This window comes from Macrobrachium rosenbergii, chromosome 21 (assembly GCF_040412425.1).
Source record: "Macrobrachium rosenbergii isolate ZJJX-2024 chromosome 21, ASM4041242v1, whole genome shotgun sequence".
NCBI lineage: Eukaryota > Metazoa > Arthropoda > Malacostraca > Decapoda > Palaemonidae > Macrobrachium > Macrobrachium rosenbergii.
The window spans coordinates 55116773-55137559 of NC_089761.1; the positions used below are offsets into that span (position 1 = coordinate 55116773).

At 36.8% G+C, this 20787-nt stretch overlaps 1 protein-coding gene across 2 annotated transcripts in view; it reads right to left on the reverse strand.

Annotated features, from left to right (window-relative positions):
• LOC136850201 (inverted formin-2-like) overlaps positions 1-15458 on the reverse strand; it is a 110891-nt gene extending 95433 nt beyond the window's left edge. The window contains exons 1-2 of one of the 2 annotated variants that reach the window (XM_067123840.1): positions 15045-15180; positions 11536-11610 (exon numbers count right to left, since the gene is read on the reverse strand). The gene's annotated coding sequence lies outside the window, so the exon portion shown is untranslated. Of the gene's footprint in view, positions 1-11535; positions 11611-15044 lie in introns of both variants that reach the window. The other variant, XM_067123837.1, reaches the window with a different exon arrangement.
• Positions 15459-20787: the final 5329 nt, after the last annotated feature.

The window sequence follows — 20787 nt, forward strand, 5'->3', positions numbered from 1 at the left end:
GTTCTTTGATATTTTGCGCTGAATTGAAACATACAAATGAAATTTTCCTTTAACATTATGCAGGAGTATTATAACCCCCATGAACTTACTACGCCTTTACACGTGAAGTAAAATGAGACACTTCTATCTTATGCAAACACAAATAATTATTTACGATCTTCGATTAAGATCTTCCCATGGGGCAGGCCTGAAGATTAAAAACTGCGAAGGAAACGGCGCCATAGCAATCAATGTCGTGACTCGACCAGAAATCACAAGGTAAAATATTTCAGATACAAATAAAAAAAAACCTCCGGTTACAAAGTCTGGTTCCGTCGCCCTAGGTGCTCTGTGAAGTTTGTGGGTCTTGGAATATGGACGGTTTTCGTTATCTCCCACAATGATCATTCCTTCCTCTCAAATTTTAACACTGGAAATTCCTGTTATTTTTGTTAAACCTCCGTGTAAGTATGTCAATCACAGCCTTGAATAGCTTATATAAAGGGGAAAATTGAAAGGCATCTTTGAGTTTGCGATTATTAAAAATATACTTGGGAAACGAACTGTGTTCTATTTTCAAATCATGGTTACAGCGTTACAATCTCATTCTCAAGTTGATAAAAACAAAAAACTGCTGAAAACGGATATAGGCTATATACGGTTCTACTATTCAAATTTGCTTTCTTTATGAAAAACCTGTATATTACATAGTTCATAATAAAAAAGCAACCTACGATTTGTAAGGAAGCTTTTTCTTGCCCAAAGCCAATAAAAGGGGACACTTCTGAAGCAAAGCTATTATAAGCTATATGTCTATCTCGGTTGGCTGCCCAGAGCTCACAGAGCTCAGACATCTACCCCAGGCCTCGTATTGCCTTCAACACCCTAAGACATTTACGAATCCTTTTTGGGCAGGCCCTTTTGGCATAATGTCGGCTTAATATAAACCAACAAACATTAGATTTAAGCAAAGCAACAATATCATTTGGGCGAAGGGTGAACTAAACACAGGGGAATCAGAAGGACCAAGCGAGGGCGAATAAGAAAAGGGAACTGGGAGTCAAAAGCACAAACCTTTGTTTCTGCAGGTACATTACTGATCTTACCTTGATATACCAAAGGCTCCAATGGAACCAGGCCAAGGCGCCCAGAAAGGGAAACACCCACGCACCCTAAAGCAGCCTAAGGCTCCCTTCAGAGATGATATATCAAAAACAAACATCCGGGTACCTGGCTATTCTCAATCACCTTGGTTGGGGAGGTCTTTATTATGTACGGGGTTTCTCCACAACGGGCAAAGGCCTGTAGATATGTTTTTTTTTTTTTTTATTCGACATATTTACATTAAAGCAACATGTTACCAAAATTTAATGCAATTAACAAAACATGAATTTCCACACATATATACACGTACGCACATATATATATATTATATATATGTGTGTGTGTATACATACATACATACATATAATATATATATATGTATACTGTATATATACACACACACACACACACATACACACATATATATATATATATATATATATATATATATATATATATATATATATATATATATATATATTAGGCTAAATGCTAAAATAATTACTGATTGCCAAGAAACGCAGAGACGTAGTCGATACATACGCCCCTACGAACACCCTTGAGCGCAGGGAAACAGTGCAAGCAACCAAATCCCAAATTCCATACTTAGCAACAGAGATTCTGACCGACCGATTGGTTTCTGTAGACAGGTATCCAGACAACACTGGTTATCGACGCCAGACCTCAAAGAATAATTGTTAAAAAAAAAAGTAAAAAACGCCCCAAAGTTTGTTTGGCGCAATCGAGTTTTCTGTACAGGGTATAATCAAGGCCACCGAAAATAGATCTATCTTTCGGTGGTCTCGGCATAACGCTGTATGAGCCACGGTCTACGAATCTTTCAACTACGAGCCAGTGGTGGCCTGGCTTATATCGTTGTCAGATGCACAATTATAGCTAACTTTACCCTTAAATAAAATAAAAACTGCAGAGGCTAGAGGGCTGCAATCTGGTATGTATGACGATTGGAGGGTAGATGATCAACATACCACTTTGCAGCCCTCTAGCCTCAGTAGTTTTTAAGATCTGAGAGCGGATGACGAAAAGTTTTCTTTTCAGAAAACTAAAACTAAATAAATTAATCGTGACGAAAATTTTTAAAAACCGTTCACTCACACCCAATGAAAATCAGTTGTACTACGGGAATACAGAAAATTTTGAACTCTAAAAAGATCTCTCACAACTCCGAAGAGAAGGTATTTACTCTCCTCGATGCAGTAGTCGGGGAGGAAATGCGCTCATTGTCCCAAGACTCGGACACTGGATCTGCAAGTGCCGTTAAGCCAAGGTAACCCAACCGAGGCAACGCAGTCATCTCAAAACGGCCGCGTTCCCCAATCAAGGCAGAGCAGTCTCCCATCATGGCATCTTACTAGACCCTCATGAAGGCGTCGACCTGCTAATTTCCAACACCTGTTTATTATCAGAATTGACTCTCCCATGAAGATCAGCGAATCCCTCTGTTTTTTTTTTTTTTTTTTTTTTTTTCATTGAAAAAACAAGTCCCAATCAGGTTGTGCGATGAATCTTTGCGTGTCACGCAAGATGGCACTCTTTGTCGTCCTATCAACACTTTCATTCTCTGCCGCAAAGATGTTCTGTGTAATTGCACCCAACAAAGGTTAACTATCTATCCCATTCGATCTTGTAAATAAACCCCCCATATACCCTAAAATCAACAGCTGTTGCAAAGTAAAAATACACAGCCTAGACAGTATAAATGGATGAACAACTGAATGAGAAACAACTACACTCATCATTTGGAAAACAAGAGACGTGCATACACACACACACACACAGAATATATATATATATATATATATATATATATATATATATATATATATATATATATATATATATATATATACATACATACATACATACATCAAACTTGTTTTCTTTATATAAATGCCTGACATTAAGTTAGCATTACATTACACAAAGGATATACAGAACACTACACATGTGGAGGAGAACCTGGACATAATAAACCTGCCTTGCCGTATATGTACTGGTAGAAACGTCATTAATTCACAAATAATTAAGGTTATGGAATTACAGAGAAAAGGGTATTTGAGAGAGAGAGAGAGAGAGAGAGAGAGAGAGAGAGAGAGAGAGAGAGAGAGAGAGAGAGAGAGAGAGAGATATGCCTACTTGATCCAGTTGAGCAAATTCACGCACTTTGCCATATTTGGTTTAATCAATTCACGGCGGATCTTTTGTGGCTAAATACGTGAAGAATTAATGTTATACCTGAAATGATATCTCTACTTGATGGCTGAATCACGCACAGATGAAAAAAGAATATTCAGAGAGAGAGAGAGAGAGAGAGAGAGAGAGAGAGAGAGAGAGAGAGAGAGAGAGAGAGAATGAATCTATTGAATTTCTGATGTAGGAGAGAAGAATGCCTCGTCGAGGTCCTGTTACTTTTCATTATGATGTGATGGCCATAATTTACGAAGTAAGGCAAAGGATTTTCGTCAAGGTAAAGAGATGATTAAAGTACCACATCCGATGCATGGCTAATTATTCTGAAATCCACACTAAATCATTTACTCGCCATAAACTTAGGGACACACAGCGCTGTCTAACCTGCAACGGTGCGTGGTTAGAAATGCAGAAGCACGCAGCATGAGCGTCTGTAATTATGAGTCTCTGGCACATCCTTGGACATGTTCTGGTATTCCGTATACCTAAAACAATCCATACAACCAGAATTCTAATTTGGGTGAGGCGGATAATCGCATGCTGAACATGGACACAGAATTCATATACATAGTTCGTTCACATCACAGCAAAACAGATCCCACAAATATAACTTTCGTTGTAGTGGAAAGATTATGAGATTTATCTCAATCCACGTCTAGAAGAAGCAAAATCTTCATGACGCCGCGAAATGGCCAGTTTTGAACCAACTGGGAACATAAACTTTAAAATCACCGTTGTTTCCGTTGTCTGATGAGGGAAGGCCATTTTTTTATGTACACAACATTGGGACGAGGCTATTAATGTCCTCACCCGACACACCAGCGTTCGACTCTCCGAGCGGCCAATGAAGAGTTAGAGGAATTTATTTCTGGTGATAGAAATTAATTTCTCGTCATAATGTGGTTCGGATTCCCGTTGCTAGGTAACCAGTTGGTTCTTAGCCACGTAAAATAAGTCTAATCCTTCGGGTCAGCCCTAGGAGAGCTGATAACCAGCTCAGTGGTCTGGTTAAACCAAGATATAGCCTACTTAACTTCTCACCGACACATGCTTGGGGAAAACATGAAAGAAAGTAAAACAGAAAGCAAAAATCAGCCACGGGCCTAACCACGAGTCTGAGGAAGTCACAAATATTCGACGAACAAGGTTCTTCGCCTACTCTCTTGACTCGTCAGAATTTCTTTTTTTATCAATAGCGGTTAAATTTAACGGGAGAAAATAATCACCTATCTGAAACTAGAATTACAGTAATAATAATAATAATAATAATAATAATAATAATAATAATAATAAAAGAAAATCTGATGTCAACAAATACAAGCAACGAACTTCCGTAACTATCCGAACAAACGCTCTCCTCTTATGAGACTTAAAGGAATCTAGCCCCCAAATTCTATTGACTGTTCCTTACATAACGGCATCTTTGCCCCCTTTCAAGCCGACTTTCACCCGCATTCTCTTTCAAAGCCACAATCAACTTTATGCAGCATTTAACCACATCATGCCACTACACATAAACCGTCCTTTAAAAAATCTGTTCATGTGCATGAATATATGTACAAGAGCAAAAACAAGCAAATATTGTACACCATTATGACGTAATGTGTAGGGAATGTATGTTTGCCCGATCTGTTATTAACTAAAGGATTTGTGGCATTTCACTGCCTCTTCGTACTAAAGAACTAATAAAGGAGTCAAAATCATACCCCCCACGCTCATGCTTGCATTATATTACCTTAAAAAAACACACTCGGCTCCTACTTTGCACCATTATAGAAAATACTGGCTACATTCGACAAGAAGATGCTAAAAAACAACAAGAAAATAATTGAGTAAAATTGCCTGAAGCTTTAAATTTTAGGCTTACAAGCTCTCAACTAAAATTCCCCTTTCCTAAGAATGAAAGATTGACTTTATGTATAACACAAAGTCTTCGGAATATATCTCAATAAGGCATTCAATACTTTAATCTAATTGCTCAAATTTTCTTCCTAATTCTCTGTCTCTCTCCATTTCTTCATTTCTGTTTAATAAAAATGCAGTTTAAATTTTAGCTTCTATTGTCAGTCTGAATTTTCAGGTTAATTCAAGTTAAGTTTTTTTTTATCCTAGATACTCCAGTTATATTAACCTTACTGTTCTCTGGATGGAATAATACCTGATATTGGAAATGCATGTTCTTTTGCTCATTTTCTTGACTGAACTGAATCAATGTATTAGTCTAACGACTCGAATCAACTACCCTGTCCTTCCAGAATATTTCCTTCTCTCTGTCATGACATTGGTTTGGTTCATGGTAATTCTTTTTTTTTTGGGGCTATAGTTCCTCAGAGTTGAAGAAGCGAGTCCCACCTGCTTCTTTCCATTCACCCCAATCTCCGTTAGTATCTATCATGCCTCATAAAGTTATGTTCATCAACTATAGTCATAGTTGGGTCGTACCTGGGACGAGTTTAATGACGGGTATCCTTGGAAACAACTGCTTGTGAATGGGTAATATAATTAACTTGTCTGTGTAATAAAAAGTCCCGGGGACGCCATGATAGAGTTATATTCTGTCTGATTGACAATGTTCCAGGGGGGAGGGGGTTGGACGGGGAATTAAATTTGGGAACAACCTTACCTGGAGTAAGACTAGGCTGTTTTTCAAAAATAACTTTCCTTAAATAACGAAATCTCTGGAATCAGGCAGCTTCCATCATAATCTGAAAATGAATCGATCAGGAAGCGTACTGGAAACCTAACTGGACGGGCGAGTTATTTTTGCTGTTTAATTTCGAACAAACGTTTCGAAGGATTCGGTCACAAAACTCGACCTGGCGTGACCAAACAGTGACTAAGGCAGAATGGCGTCTTAATCCATTTCATCACAGGCGAAACAGGTTAACCACCATTTCCTTAGTCTGCATATCCCATATAAATACAGCAGCATCTACCAATTGCCCACATTTACCAGTGATCTGGGCTAAAGCAGTGTCAGCCTAAATATTTGATTTTTTATATATATATATATATATATATATATATATATATATATATATATATATATATATATATATATATACAGTATGTATAATGTGTATGTATCATTTAACAGCCAGTAAAAATAATCATTAAAGGGAAAAATTACACGCTATTTAAGCTGAGAATGCTATATATATATATAGGCTATATGTGTGTGTGTGTGTGTGTGTATATATATATATATATATATATATATATATATATATATATATATATATATACATATATATACTGTATATAATATATATATATATATATATATATATATATATATATATATATATATATATATATTTATAATGTAAGTAACCTATGTATGTAAAAATAATTATTTAAAGCCAGTAAAAATAATTATTAAAGGGAAAAACCACACAGGCTGTTTAAGCTGAGACTGCATTATATATATATATATATATATATATATATATATATATATATATATATATATATATATATATATATATATATATATAGAGAGAGAGAGAGAGAGAGAGAGAGAGAGAGAGAGAGAGAGAGAGAGAGAGAGAGAGAGAGAGATTTAAAATTTATACATGAAGATGCGAGTAAGGACATAAATTTTTCAACAACTGAAAAGAACTTATTCATCTTTAAATTTGACCGTGCACTGATCTTAAATGGCAGCCGAATTACTCATAGCAGCTGCTTAGACTACACGGTCTCTCCGTGCTTAGATCCAACACTTGCGCCAACACTGAAAGGACAGAATTACGCAGTGCGAAACCCCTCATGTTTTAAGCATCTATTCCATTCAAGACTTCTTCAAACAGTTGGGCAAATGTGATTTAAGGGTGAATTTGGAGTTTTCCCAGAATTTGAAAAAGCACAGAGAAAAATACTCCTATGAATAAAATGCTTTTATGCCCTTTTCAGCTATTTTCATTATTTTCTGTTTCAGCAGCTTTTTATCAGGTTAAATGTCATCATGCCCCATTATCCTATGTGTATATTTTTAAAGAAAAACTCGATTTTACTCCATGAATAAATTCTACCTATGCAGTGAAATTCCATACATATCCATCCCTTTTCGATGACAAAGCTTACTTTACCTCGCATCACGACCTCACATCCGGGAACTATTGAAAAATTTCATTTGTCCTTCAGACAACGTTCCTCTCCCTATGAAAGCATCCTGGTGCTAAGACTGTTATTACCGGGTACCTAAATATACAGCAATTTATAGGACTGTAAGCTACCTACTCATCCTTGCGGCAAGTAGGTCATACGGGAGTTGAAGGGTACACTTCCCTGAATTAGTGTAATTTCTCTGCCCTTTTAAATTGAGGATTACTCACATATAATGACGCATCCCCTAATGCCTCGGTTTCACCTTACTGAATTCCTCGTCGCACATGCTTCACATTTTTGCATGAAAAAATATATCTTCTTGTATAAACAAAAGTAGTACAGTCGTTGAACACAAAAATGAATCGATATGATGATACTTCAACTGATATTAAAGAAAAACTAGACATTACTCTTCAACAATCTTAATTGACTTCTCCAATGCTGATCTTAGAACGCTGATAGTCTATTGAATATGAGAACATAATAACTGAACGTGATGTTTACTGGATAATTAAACATCATGGAAGCATATATTTTTTTTCGTACACTGAACCAGTCATCGCCTAAAATAAAGAGCACTGACGACATTCCTTGCTCTAGGAACAGGACCAGGTCTCTTCTCCAGTTTTTGCGGATGAAAGTAATAAAAAAAAAAAAAAAAAAAACAATGTGATCGTTTTACTAAAGTACGCATGTTCTCTGAAACTGGTCCAATACAAGTTACTGTTACTTGAAAATTAATAAAATTACAAGAAACTGGAAATGCCTGGTGTTTCTTTAATCGCTATAAGAACATAGAACAAAATACACTAGCTTACAACAAGTTATGAAACTGACAATTTTCTTTAATCGTTTTAAGAATATGGAACAAAATACACTAGCTTACAACAAGGTATGAAACTGAAAACCTTTCAAAAAAAAGTCTCAAATTATACTATTTCCAGACTTCAAATCAACACTCACAATCTAGACGGCTTCATAGTATCATAAAGAACCTGTTGCGGCGCAGGAACTGACTTCTCATGTGGACAGCCGCGTTTCCTCCGCTCAGTTCAAACTAATGCATTTTTTCTTTTCCTCTCCTAATTTAATTAATACAAGTGCTTTTACTAGACGGCTAAAAAAAAAAAAAAAACAATAAAGGACACACGCGAGGATTAAGTACCGCAAACATAAAGTTAGCAGAGCGGTCGCATTCTTTAGGTTACCGAATAAACGTACGAAATGGTCGTAATTTGAAACTTACAGTCTACGAAGGCAGCTAATTTACTTCAATTTAAATTAATTAAAATATCTTCAGAGAAGCAGCAACAGCGAAATGCAAGTCACTGCAAATAACGAGTCTATATAAACCCTCGACAAATACTGTAAAAGAAAATCGCCAGCGGACATCGATCCCGCCCACACCTCAATTCCGGGCTTGGGGTGAAAGGAGGTCTTTTGCATGGAATTTCCGTCGCGATGCCAACTCGTATAATGTTCAAACTATTTTAGTGATACAATGAATCATAACATATTAGGGTAATTAATCTAACGACAACAGGATAAAAATATGACCAAAATGTTTGTCACTGTTCTTCGAACGCCGAGACAAACATGATGACTGACTGTTTTTGGGTCTGAGAAGAAACCTAATCAAACCAGTTCAGTAGTAGATAGAAATGTAAATATAGCCTAAACACGGTGACAAACGCAGTCCTGCACGACTTGTGGAAACTTTCACGAATAGTGAAAATAAAAAGCAACAATACTTCACACACAAAAAAAAGAGGGGCCATATTATTGTTTCTTAACAACAAGACTTGTTTCCAAAACACGTTTGTCTTGACACGATCCGTTTTAAGTGAGGCGGCATTTTACGTACTCAATTATTGATAGCTATAGGTGTGTTGTTCCTCAGCACTTTTTCTTCATATGAGAGAGAGAGAGAGAGAGAGAGAGAGAGAGAGAGAGAGAGAGAGAGAGAGAGAGAGAGAGATTCTGCACTAAAACAGACTTGTTCAAATTATTTTTTATTCCTTTCTTGTATTAGAGAGGGGTTCGAATTGGAAAAAAAGAATGGACATTTCTAAACGCTCCCCGTTATTCCATGGAAATCATTTAAAAATAAACGCTCGCGCGCACAAGAGAGAGAGAGAGAGAGAGAGAGAGAGAGAGAGAGAGAGAGAGAGAGAGAGAGAGAGAGAGAATTCATTTCAACGTACAGTCACGATACAGATATGAAAGAACCAAATTCAACTTACTCAAGCCTTACTTTGCTATTTACTCAGGCCCTTTGCATCAAGCGGCGTTTTAGGCGATGATGATGATTATTTGCGCTGTAACCCAAGTGAGAAGTTTCACTGGAATCCTCATGTAATATTAATGACGTTTCAGTAACAACATGGTCTGCAAACATAATCCGAAGCCAAAATGAACAGCGTAGATGAGATAGGAATGGATCGTAAAGAAGACAGTACAAGATACAAAGAATAATCATATCTCACAAAAGTGAGGAACAGCAATCAGAAGAATGTAATAAATCATTATTGCCGCGAACAGGTCTATAAAATGCTTTCAAGGAAACAAGTTAGAGGTTTTGACGGTCATACCCAAAACACAAAAGCAGTATGCCATCAACTTCAGTAAATTGCCGTTGGTAAAGTCCACTCCTGCATTGGTCAAAAGTAGGTTATTACGATACTGGGAACTGTGTGAGAGGCTTCCACCAGACTTGCCTACTACTCTGTGTAAAATACACTGCGTACTGACATTTTTAGTTTTCCGTAAAAGAAAACTGTTGGGACGACTTTCTCTGTCCGTCCGCACTTTTTTCTGTCCTCTCTCAGATCTTAAAAACTACTGAGGCTAGCGGGCTGCAAATTGGTATGTTGATCATCCACCCTCCAATCATCACGCATACCAAATTGCAGCCCTCTAGCCTCGGTAGTTTTTATTTTATTTAAGGTTATAAAGTTAGCCATGGTCGTGCGTCTGGCGACGCTATGGGTACCAACAACACAGGCCATGACCGAACCGTGGCCGAGCTTCATGGGCCGTGGCTGAGTTTATGGGCCGCAGCTGAAAGTTTCATACAGCATTATACGCTGTACCGAAAACTATTGCGATGAAGAAACTTCGGCGGATTTTTTACTTTTTTTTTTGGTGGGTAATATTACCTCCATGATGCACCAAACACTTGTTGAACGTCCCTGAGCATTGCTGTGTTTTTCATCTCTCGGTAAAGTTACGCTTCTAGGAGCTGAGCTGAAGTTAGCCGAGATATAAAATTTCTAAACTCTGCCACAAAAATATTCGCCAAAAATTCTTCTTGGAAATCTTTTTTGCTCCCTGCAAAACCACAATATATTGCTGTTCCAGTGACACAGAGGTTAATGCTACTTATGAAAAGTATTGTGTGTTAAAACACAAACGTTCTTTATAATTTATGACTAATTAGCAACATATTACTTTTACTTGTTCGTGTAGTTTTAATCCTAGGATACTCATTTTTATGTCACTTGAAAGATGAATAATAATAACTGATAGCATTTTGTAAGAAATGGCAAAGTAACATTAAATAAAATGTCAAAATAAAAATCAGCCAGAACCCAAAATGATTACAGCTTCCTAAAATAGCATTTGTTAAAAAAAAGGCAATTCAAAGTCTAATTTTTGCATCATGAAAACTATAATAAACTGTTTTTCCCACGAGATACAGCTTATTGCAATTTATGTTAGCCATGCACATTAATTAAAGCATACTACACTACTACAATTTTTTGATGTCTGTGAACACCTAATTAATATACAGTAGGCTATACAACGACCCTGATAAAATATGTTGCAATTGGAAAATTATTTAAATTTTGCCTTTTTGACACACACACACACACACACACACACACACACACACACACACACACACACACACACACACACACACACACACACATATATATATATATATATATATATATATATATATATATATATATATATATATTTATAATGTCTCATGGTTCAGCACTTAGGACGCTCGTCCCATTGGCAAAACAGCTCAGGTTCGATTCCCGAGCGAGATAGAACGATTCTCGCATTGTCCGTTAAAACTTCCTGCGCCTCTATTAATACAAACAGCGAATCACATACCTGAGCCAACGTGGGAATAACTCGATACTCTAACTTCTGAGAAGCAGGAGACTAGTAATTTCGGCAAACACCCACCTAAGGAACAATACAATGCACAAACATTATATATATATATATATATATATATATATATATATATATATATATATATATATATATATATATATAATATATATATATTTTTTTTTTTATTTGCCCATAAACCTATGGTCCTTCCCTGAAAAGTTTGATTTTTACTTCTGCATTATCGTGCGACCGTTACGAATAATTAGCAGTAATCTTAATGCTTCTCAACTGGTGATGATGGTGGTCAAAGCATTTAACGGTACCACCAGAATATGGATGATCTAGACATACGGGTAAACGAAGTAAACGAAGTCGAGGGGAATTTTGAAAAGGAATAAATAATATTCGACAACTGCTTCGTGAATTACTATCCGTAAAAGGGCGGTTAGTTTAAGGGCAAAAAAATATTATAAAAAAAAAATATATATATATATATATAGGCCTGTATGTATGTATGTATGTATGTATATATATATATATATATATATATATATATATATATATATATATATGTAAATGTGCATGCGTAAGTGCTTGCACTGGAGATGGTGAACTTGAAAAAAAACGAGAAAAGAGAAAATACCGGAACTAATGCAACTAAAGCATTAATCGTGACAAAATCCATCGTTCTCTTTTTCCATAAACAAATTCCTCGTGAATTCTTGTATCGGTGCTGTACAATAACATTCCCAATTCAAAATATTTATAGTGACGGTAAAACTTTCAACAAGTGATTTAGCTATTTTTCAAGTACAGCAATAAGACTAACGAATACCTAAGTATGTGAATGACCAACTCTACGGTATTTTTATCGTAATCGTACTCCTACAATATGCAGAGTATGTCGAATACATTATTAAATTCTCTGATCACAGTTGTTTTAATAGATATCCACGCGGTTGTACCTTTAGAATAACTGTAATATGCAACAACACGCTAAACACCTGTTAAAAAGTGGAAGTTTACTTCCCTTATTGACAACAATGGAAGAAGTGTTTCGTAAACCCTACTGTACTGCAAAACATTAAAATCTATATGGTGTTCTGTTTTTACCGCTGCATATTGATTTATCATTACTATTCCCAAATGAGAAGGGCATCGAGGGATCATGCCTGGGATAGCAGAAATGTGTCGAGCTAGGAACAGGGTAACATATGACGTGGCAAGTAAGACAAGGATGAGAGTGGAAGAGTATAAGTGTGACTGAGCATGGCTGGAGAAAACGTTGTGATGGTGTGTATAAATGGCCCGAGAACGGAAAACACTAATAGTGCATTATCATTAATATATTAAAATAATGCGCCAAGGCCACAGTGCATCAGTGATGATCCATAGTATCGTCAGGACGACTGACTAACTCTCACTGTAATGAGAACGATAGACCTCTAATGGAACACTGCAAAGAAAACTACACGTAGCCTACGACTTTACTGAAAAAATACTTCAGGAAATGATCAGCCCAGGATATGTTCCTCCAACAGTCCACATGAGAATAACATATAACATATGTTGAAAAATGACATATGTGAGGATAAAGGTCCCAAGAAGCTTATGACATCCCGACAAATGCAAAACAAAAGATGCTTTTAAAAGTATTATTAACATCGTGTCTGTTGCTATAAGCAATTCGCAAAATTATATGGCTTCTGACACTAAAACATGATACCTATTTCAGTGTTGATCGCAAGAATATTGAGTGTTGAGGAATCAATAAGTATTCCTCAATCATTAAACAATACTTCGTGAATTAATGTGTTAGCAAGTTACAAGATCAGCTACTCAACCAAACTTTGTCCCAATTTAATTCAGCCTTATTGTCCACAAATCACACAACTAATAGATCCAGGTTTCTAATGACTGGAAGACATATAGCAATTTGCAAAATGGAATGGTGAACTGCTACTACAAGAGCTGCATGGTCTGCCTACTAAACTAATCATGTTACTATTAACAATAAAACAGAAAGTTCCAAAAATACCACTCGTATTGTGACATAGGCTACCCAATTTGAACGGCCCAGGTTTGTAAACTGTAGTAAGAGTTGTAGTTGTAAGTGATTTCTCAGGTATAGTACATCTGATATTAGGCTACATGGTACTTGATTTCAGTTTTATACGATGTGAGTGGATTATATCCCTTAAAAAACACCAATGCCTGACTGGTTATTATACATGAAACACTTACAATGAACAGATGACCATGAGAAAAGTTAAACGCTAGGAGGAAAAATATGTAAACGAAGGGAATGTTAAGGGGTATAGGATGGCAGGGCCTCCTGTCGCGTTCTATCCTCGGTACGGTAAATTATGTTGGAGGCGGGTGGGGGGGCCCCCATGGGTGACGCTAAGATGCATCCCTTTTCAGTGGTAGCGTTTTACTCCTTTTAAACCCGTCATTTTGGAAGCTTTTGGAAGGCATCCGTGAGAGGCATTGCCACAGGCATTGCACTGTGTTTGGGGAAGACACTAAAACCTGAAAAATAATTGTGTATTCAGGTACTTAGAATCTTCGACATTTTTCACTGGATACTCTTCGAATTAAACCAATAATCTAGAGTTACTCATTTCCTTAAATATTTCAAACATCTGATGTACATGATTTTAAAAATGCGGAAATTTCTGGCCTGAAAACGAAACTGAAAGGTCTACGATGCCCATGTTGGGTAATGTTTAGATACTACCGGCATGTTATATTTTTATGTGAATGTACATAATTAGGCTATTTTGTATTTAGTTCCCGACCTCCCGTTTATTGTCTTTCTTACCGATAACTTTTGAAGGAAAACACAAAAACGTGTGGCATGCCAAGCAATAACAGTGAAAAACATTCCAACCACATGGCAATCAGTGCTTTTGACTTCATACTTTAGTGAGACTGTAATATATCATGATTATACCAGAAAACACACACAAACAAACATATATATATATATATATATATATATATATATATATATATATATATATATATATATATATATATATATATATATATCCTATCCTCTGGGTGCTAACGGCAACACTGTGATGGACAGAATCGTTAACTAGCGTCCGCCAGTAACTATGAAATAATAGACTAGACTATATCGTAGTATTTGTAGTGGCATTTCCTTAGGCTAGGCTACAAAGAAATGAATGGCATGGTGACCTCACCAAGGGGTATCATTTTGTGAGGGAGCGCTTACAAGGTCAAGTTGCGCAGTCCCACCCTCCCCCTCTCGTTACAAATCTCATTTTGGGTTAGGTTAGGTTAAGTTCAGTTTGAGTAAATTATGACTGGCTAGTTAATTACGCGACGATTCCCAACTTCGCCCCCCCCGTGTAATTGCACTCGCCCCTGAATGCCAACAGGACCTATACTTCCAAGAATGTTTAACACTACTGTTATGATTTGTGAAGCTGTGCTCCATACGAAACGTGTAAAAAAATAATAATAAAACTTACATTAACTTTTCTAAGTTGGCATTAGGGCTTTTTCGGTTATTCCTTATATCCGTGTCTGTCTAGGATTCCCGCATCACTAGTAAAATAATGAAAAATGTGAAGCTTCACCGTTCAAAGTATACAGCAGTTCAAATACAGCCTAATTAGTAGGGTTATTTTCTTTGTATTCTGATTCTTCACTTTTCTTGAATGCCCAGTAAAACGTTAACTCACTCCATTTTGTTCAAGAACACCACACAGAAATGACCAATCACAGCCACACTGACTATTTTATCAGTTAATATTTACGGAAATGGTGACAGGGATCTTTCGCAGTCACAAGAATATAGATCTTGCCGTCACCAAGATAACCAGGAGACTGATGAGAATCAAGATACGCAAGTCCCAAACTCCCACAGTCGCACTCTGAACTCTAAAGACTGCGTGACGGAAGAAAGAAGAAACCTACTCGCATGACCCACATCTTTTGGTTCGCTATCATAATGTTACGTTCCAAACAAAATCAAAATGCAATAGTTCCATGATGCATAAAACACTTTTTTTTTATTTCACTCCCTTATAACACTATACATATACTAGTTTTCAACTGGCAACGCCTACGCCGTGTGCGAAGTGCATTCCATTAAAATGATAACGTTTACAGCAACGCACAATGATCAGAGATTTCAATGCAGTTCGAGTGGTATGGATATCGATGCTTCAGGAGAGGTTCCCTACTGCATTACAAATTCTTTTTTTTTATTATATAACTAACATTCTCGATTTGATTACAAGGGTTAATATGAAGTGAACAAAATTGGTTGAAGTTACTTAATTTGGACCAGTTCCTTTTTTCAGACCGGTAATGTCTATCATTCTCAATTGCCATCCTTGATTGAGGAATTGTGAATGGCAACGGTTTCTTGTGACTAAAACAAACACTATGGTGATGAATTTCCATATATGTATACAGATTCACTTTTTAACATTCGTTGCAGAATTTGGAAATGTCACAGCAACTGACAAATTCTCGTACGTCTGGCAGGATGCGCGGATCTTGAGGCTGGGTTGGTTTAGGCCGGAAATCTTATTAAAAGTATAACAAAAATGTCGTAGTGATCTTTTAGTAAAGTCCGTTTTTTTTATTGGAGAGGTATGGCAGGCGTTAGCCCTCCTCGCGCTAAATATACCATAAAATATTTTCTAACGCCTTTCATTGTTCATCCTGTATTTGTTCGAACCACGCCATCATTATGTCATTGCAATTTCTATTGTTTTTTGTTCATAAGCATGCACATAAAAACTATGTAAATGTGATATAAAGGCATCGTCAAATCTGTTCCGTCATTCGAACTTGGTTCACATGAAATAGATTAGTTTTTCCTCACTGTAAAATACGAACTGTGTTGAGTAAAGCATATTCAGGATGCTACGATGAAAACAGAATTCATATTCCCACGGTGCCAGGGTTCTAACTTTACTACACGGTAGCAATTATCTCCTCTCGTGAATGCAGGTATTCGGTTTATTACTGTGTTAGTCGAGTGTGATGTTTTCCATAATAATATTGTAATGACCAAACATAAAATTAACAATATATGTATTATTTTACTTTTTTACTATTTAGATTGACTATTGATTGAAGTGATATTATATATATACATACATACATATATATATATATATATATATATATATATATATATATATATATATATATATATATATATATATATATATATATATATATATATATGTGTGTGTGTGTGTGTGTGTGTGCTTTTACTCTGACCTGCTTACTTTATTCCTGGCTCAGGGATCCACTTCTAAGGTCTAGCTGACTTACCATAACAATTATTAGTTCTGACTGCAATTGCTAGGTCAGGTAGAAATCATAAAGAAAACAGTTGGGGTGAAGGCCTTACTTCAGCAAGGAACTGTTACAGATAAGCATTTAGGTTTAATTTAACGGGAATATATTTACATTAAACACTTGAATCAGAAGAATGGGGAAATGATAGGCAGGTAAAATAAATTTCTGCTGAGTGATTAAATATTACAGCAATGTTAAAATACAGAAGATCTAGGGGTTAATCCTCTTGAAAGGGATATTGTAGAGTAGCTTTCAGTGGCTTATCCATGGTAAGGAGCGCAAGACAAGCAGTTGTTTCCACAGCTAACAACACCGTCTGCAATTGAGAACGCAAACAGTTATATAGGGAAAAATAGCGATTTTTAGCAAAACGAGTGTTGCACATGTGGTACCAGGATAACTCGATTCTTGTGCGAGATGCTTAAATTAAAGTAACTCACTGTTCTAACTAAGTCAGGTCTTTGTGAGAAATTGCACTTGAGAAAAGAAAATTGGACTTAGTAAAAGATCAAAAGACACGTGACTGTTGAAAGAACCTCAATCAGGACTTTACCTTAGATGGAGTGATGAAGAGCCTCGCTGAATTTCACCAGGAATGAAGGGATGATTTTCCTAAGATTGCACTGGTAAGTGATGGTGGGGGCGCCTGGCCGAAGGTGGACACAGGGATAAGCTCGAGAAGGAGCAAGCAAGGAGAAAGTGCGTTGAGTCTGCTACCAAGAGGGTTTCTGAGGATGATGCCGCTTGTACTGCGCTTTTTATGACCTCAGTGGATTATTTTCCTTTCTTCTCAGATGGCACTCAGAGCACTGGCGTCTGCCTACGGGGGTCAAGATGGCGGCCCATTCATGTGTCACGACTTTCGTTTTCTATGTCAAGGCCTCGTGCGGGCCTTCCAATCCAGGGGACCTCTGACAACCACGTATTCACTGGTTGCTAGTGGGGACTCAACTTTCTCCCAGGCTTCATCCCAAAGCTGGTTCATCCATGTGGCAGGATTTTCATCTCCATTCACCTTCACCTGAAAGAGATTTTCAAAGCAGTCACCAGTCTACGAAAGATTAAGAGATTTACCAAAGAGGGAAGCATGGAGAGAATTAAGGGGGCTGGTTTTCTCACGCCCTTCCTCAGTTAGTTATCAGTATGAACAATACTATATGTTACATTATAAGAAAGCTTGAGGTTGAGTTGGCTTACTGAGAGGACTCCCTCATTGCAATATATATATATATATATATATATATATATATATATATATATATATATATATATATATATATATATATAATTATATATATATATGTGTGTGTGTGCACACTCATGTGTTACTGTCTCTGATGCCCGTGTAATGTCAAGGCCCTCTGTGAAATTCCCCAAGTAATGTCTTTCCTATGCTTTATCTTTCACAAAGCTCCATTCATCTCTAGCCTTCCTTCTTGTAGGTTCTTGTACCTTCATCCAGGTAGGTTTAGTCTTCCAGCTCTTCCTCAGGAACCCTGGTCACCAGTGCACTATTCTCCCTCCCAGTATACCAGTATATATATATATATATATATATATATATATATATATATATATATATATATATATATATATATATATATACGGGGGTAACAGACATGCTAGATGTCACTTTAGGTACACTTGTCCTAAGAACTATACTCCTATGATCTCATTTCTACTGGTCTTGATTGTCTCTTTCAGGAATGTCGGCAGTCCTTCCTTATTCCCTTGCTCCTTCTGAGGCCTGAAGGCCTATAAGCGAATAACAACCGTTCGAAAGAGGGAGAGGAAGAGTGACCCCAGTCAGTCTCTGCTCAGCTCTTGAACAAGCATCATCTCAGCCTCGTATGCCCCGATCTCCGGGCCGTACCCTTTGCCTGGTACTTTGCCATGCTGGTTAAGGCTGCAAGGGCCTTGCGACAATTCGTCATCAGTTATTAAGGAAGACCCATTGGATCAACTGGAGTTTGCACTAGTGCACTTGCAATCTGGATTTGCCCAGTAAGCCTGAATTTGCAATTGAGAACCAGTGTATATTTCTCTCACTAAATCTCTCAGCTCATTTCCTTTTTCAAGATTTCATCTCCCAACATGAAATTCCTTGTGAAAGCCTAGCATGTGTATTCCCCATATGCATTAAGTCTATTGATGAATTAATCCCCTGCTTAGTATCATAAGAATAAACCATCCCTCCATTGTAATAAATGAGAGAATCATTTATGTGCGAATTCTTATCTAGGAAATCTATTTCCAGGGACATGTCATCTGTTTCAACCTTGCTTTTCTACCATCCATCTTCCTAGGAAGAATTTCTGCCTTATTGTGGCAGGCTATTCAGCGTGCAATATTCCAAAAATTAGTAATTGCAAAGGAGTCCTTAGAGGGGACCCAGATTCCGTTGTGTTATTGACTGTAGCAGTAAAGTATTCATTGTAAACAGAATCGGTACTTTGAGGTGCTGTTAATTCTACCAGTAACTTCCTTTATTGAGAGTTAAATCAGTATTCTTTGATTAAATTGTTTATGTTGTATTCAGTAAAGTAATATTTTTGTACTGATCAAAGTTTCCAGTTGGCGACCTACCAGTGTTATTATATGTAATTTTGTACATGTCATGTGTTAATTGGTATTTACGTATGTCTATGGTGAGAGCAATTCAAAGCTTATCCTGTTAATTAATTAACTTAGTTATTCGTGGACAAACGTATATATATATATATATATATATATATATATATATATATATATATATATATATATATATATATATACATACATATACATACATACATAATGGAGCTATGGAAAGCCATTCTGTTTTCTATCCATCTATTAAGAAGCCGACGTTTCCTATTGCTTGATTTTTCCAGGCTGAAATAGCGATTAAAATAAACACTATTTGCATGTAAAAGATAAGAGATATACACATTACATACTTATTTACACCATATCAGCAGTTAAAAAACAGAACAAGGGGAAAAAACAAAAAGCAGAGGCAAGAAGCACCAAACACCCACCCACAATGGTAGCGTAAAGCAGACTAACAAGAAATGCTGAACGGAGGGGGAGAGAAGTTGGGAGCACAGACACAGAGGCTAAAAACAAGAGCAAACTATGCAATGAACATTTGGGCTGATGCTGATTGGTGATTCAAGGTGGCCAGTTCCTCCATACTTCGTGTATTTTCATCGCTATTTCAGAGAAGTGGAGGTCGCCTTTAAAACCAGTCGGTAATTTTAAAATTAATTTATTTACAAACTGAGCAATCAGGAAATTAATATGAAATGCTGACTGAGCAGCAAGCGAGGCACATACAATGTGCAATAAAAGTTTGACAATGTGTAGCAAATAACTGAATCTAAATGGGCTGCAGCCCTGAAATAGTTTGACACGCAAATGAAAATCACTGCTGTTGAGACTGGTTGAATAATTTTGGGTAGCGCAACGTGATTGCAAAGGGGAAACTGCCTCCAGTGCCCCTGGACTGCTGAATATCAGAAGACTCTTGCACGTAGCAAGATGGCAGTTAAACGTCTAAGGCTATTTGGTTCACAAGGACAGGGGCAGACCACTTGAAGAGACAGATAACAAGATTCTGGAAGAGAATTCCAGGTTAGCATTCAGATCTAATAACTTTCTCTCCCATGAAATTACTTATGCACAATGGAGGAAATTATCAATTAGATTTAATTAGCACATGGTAACACTATGGTGGGAATGCTCTAATTATTATCACAGAACTAATTTAATTTGAGCTTGGAAACAAGTCATGAGGGCAAATGTGAGTGCTAGGCTGTGGGAAACAAAGGGGCTTTGTTTTAGAAGAATGGAAAGTTAGAAATACTGAAAATGGAGAGAAATTCACGAGAAGAGAAAGATTACTGGCGG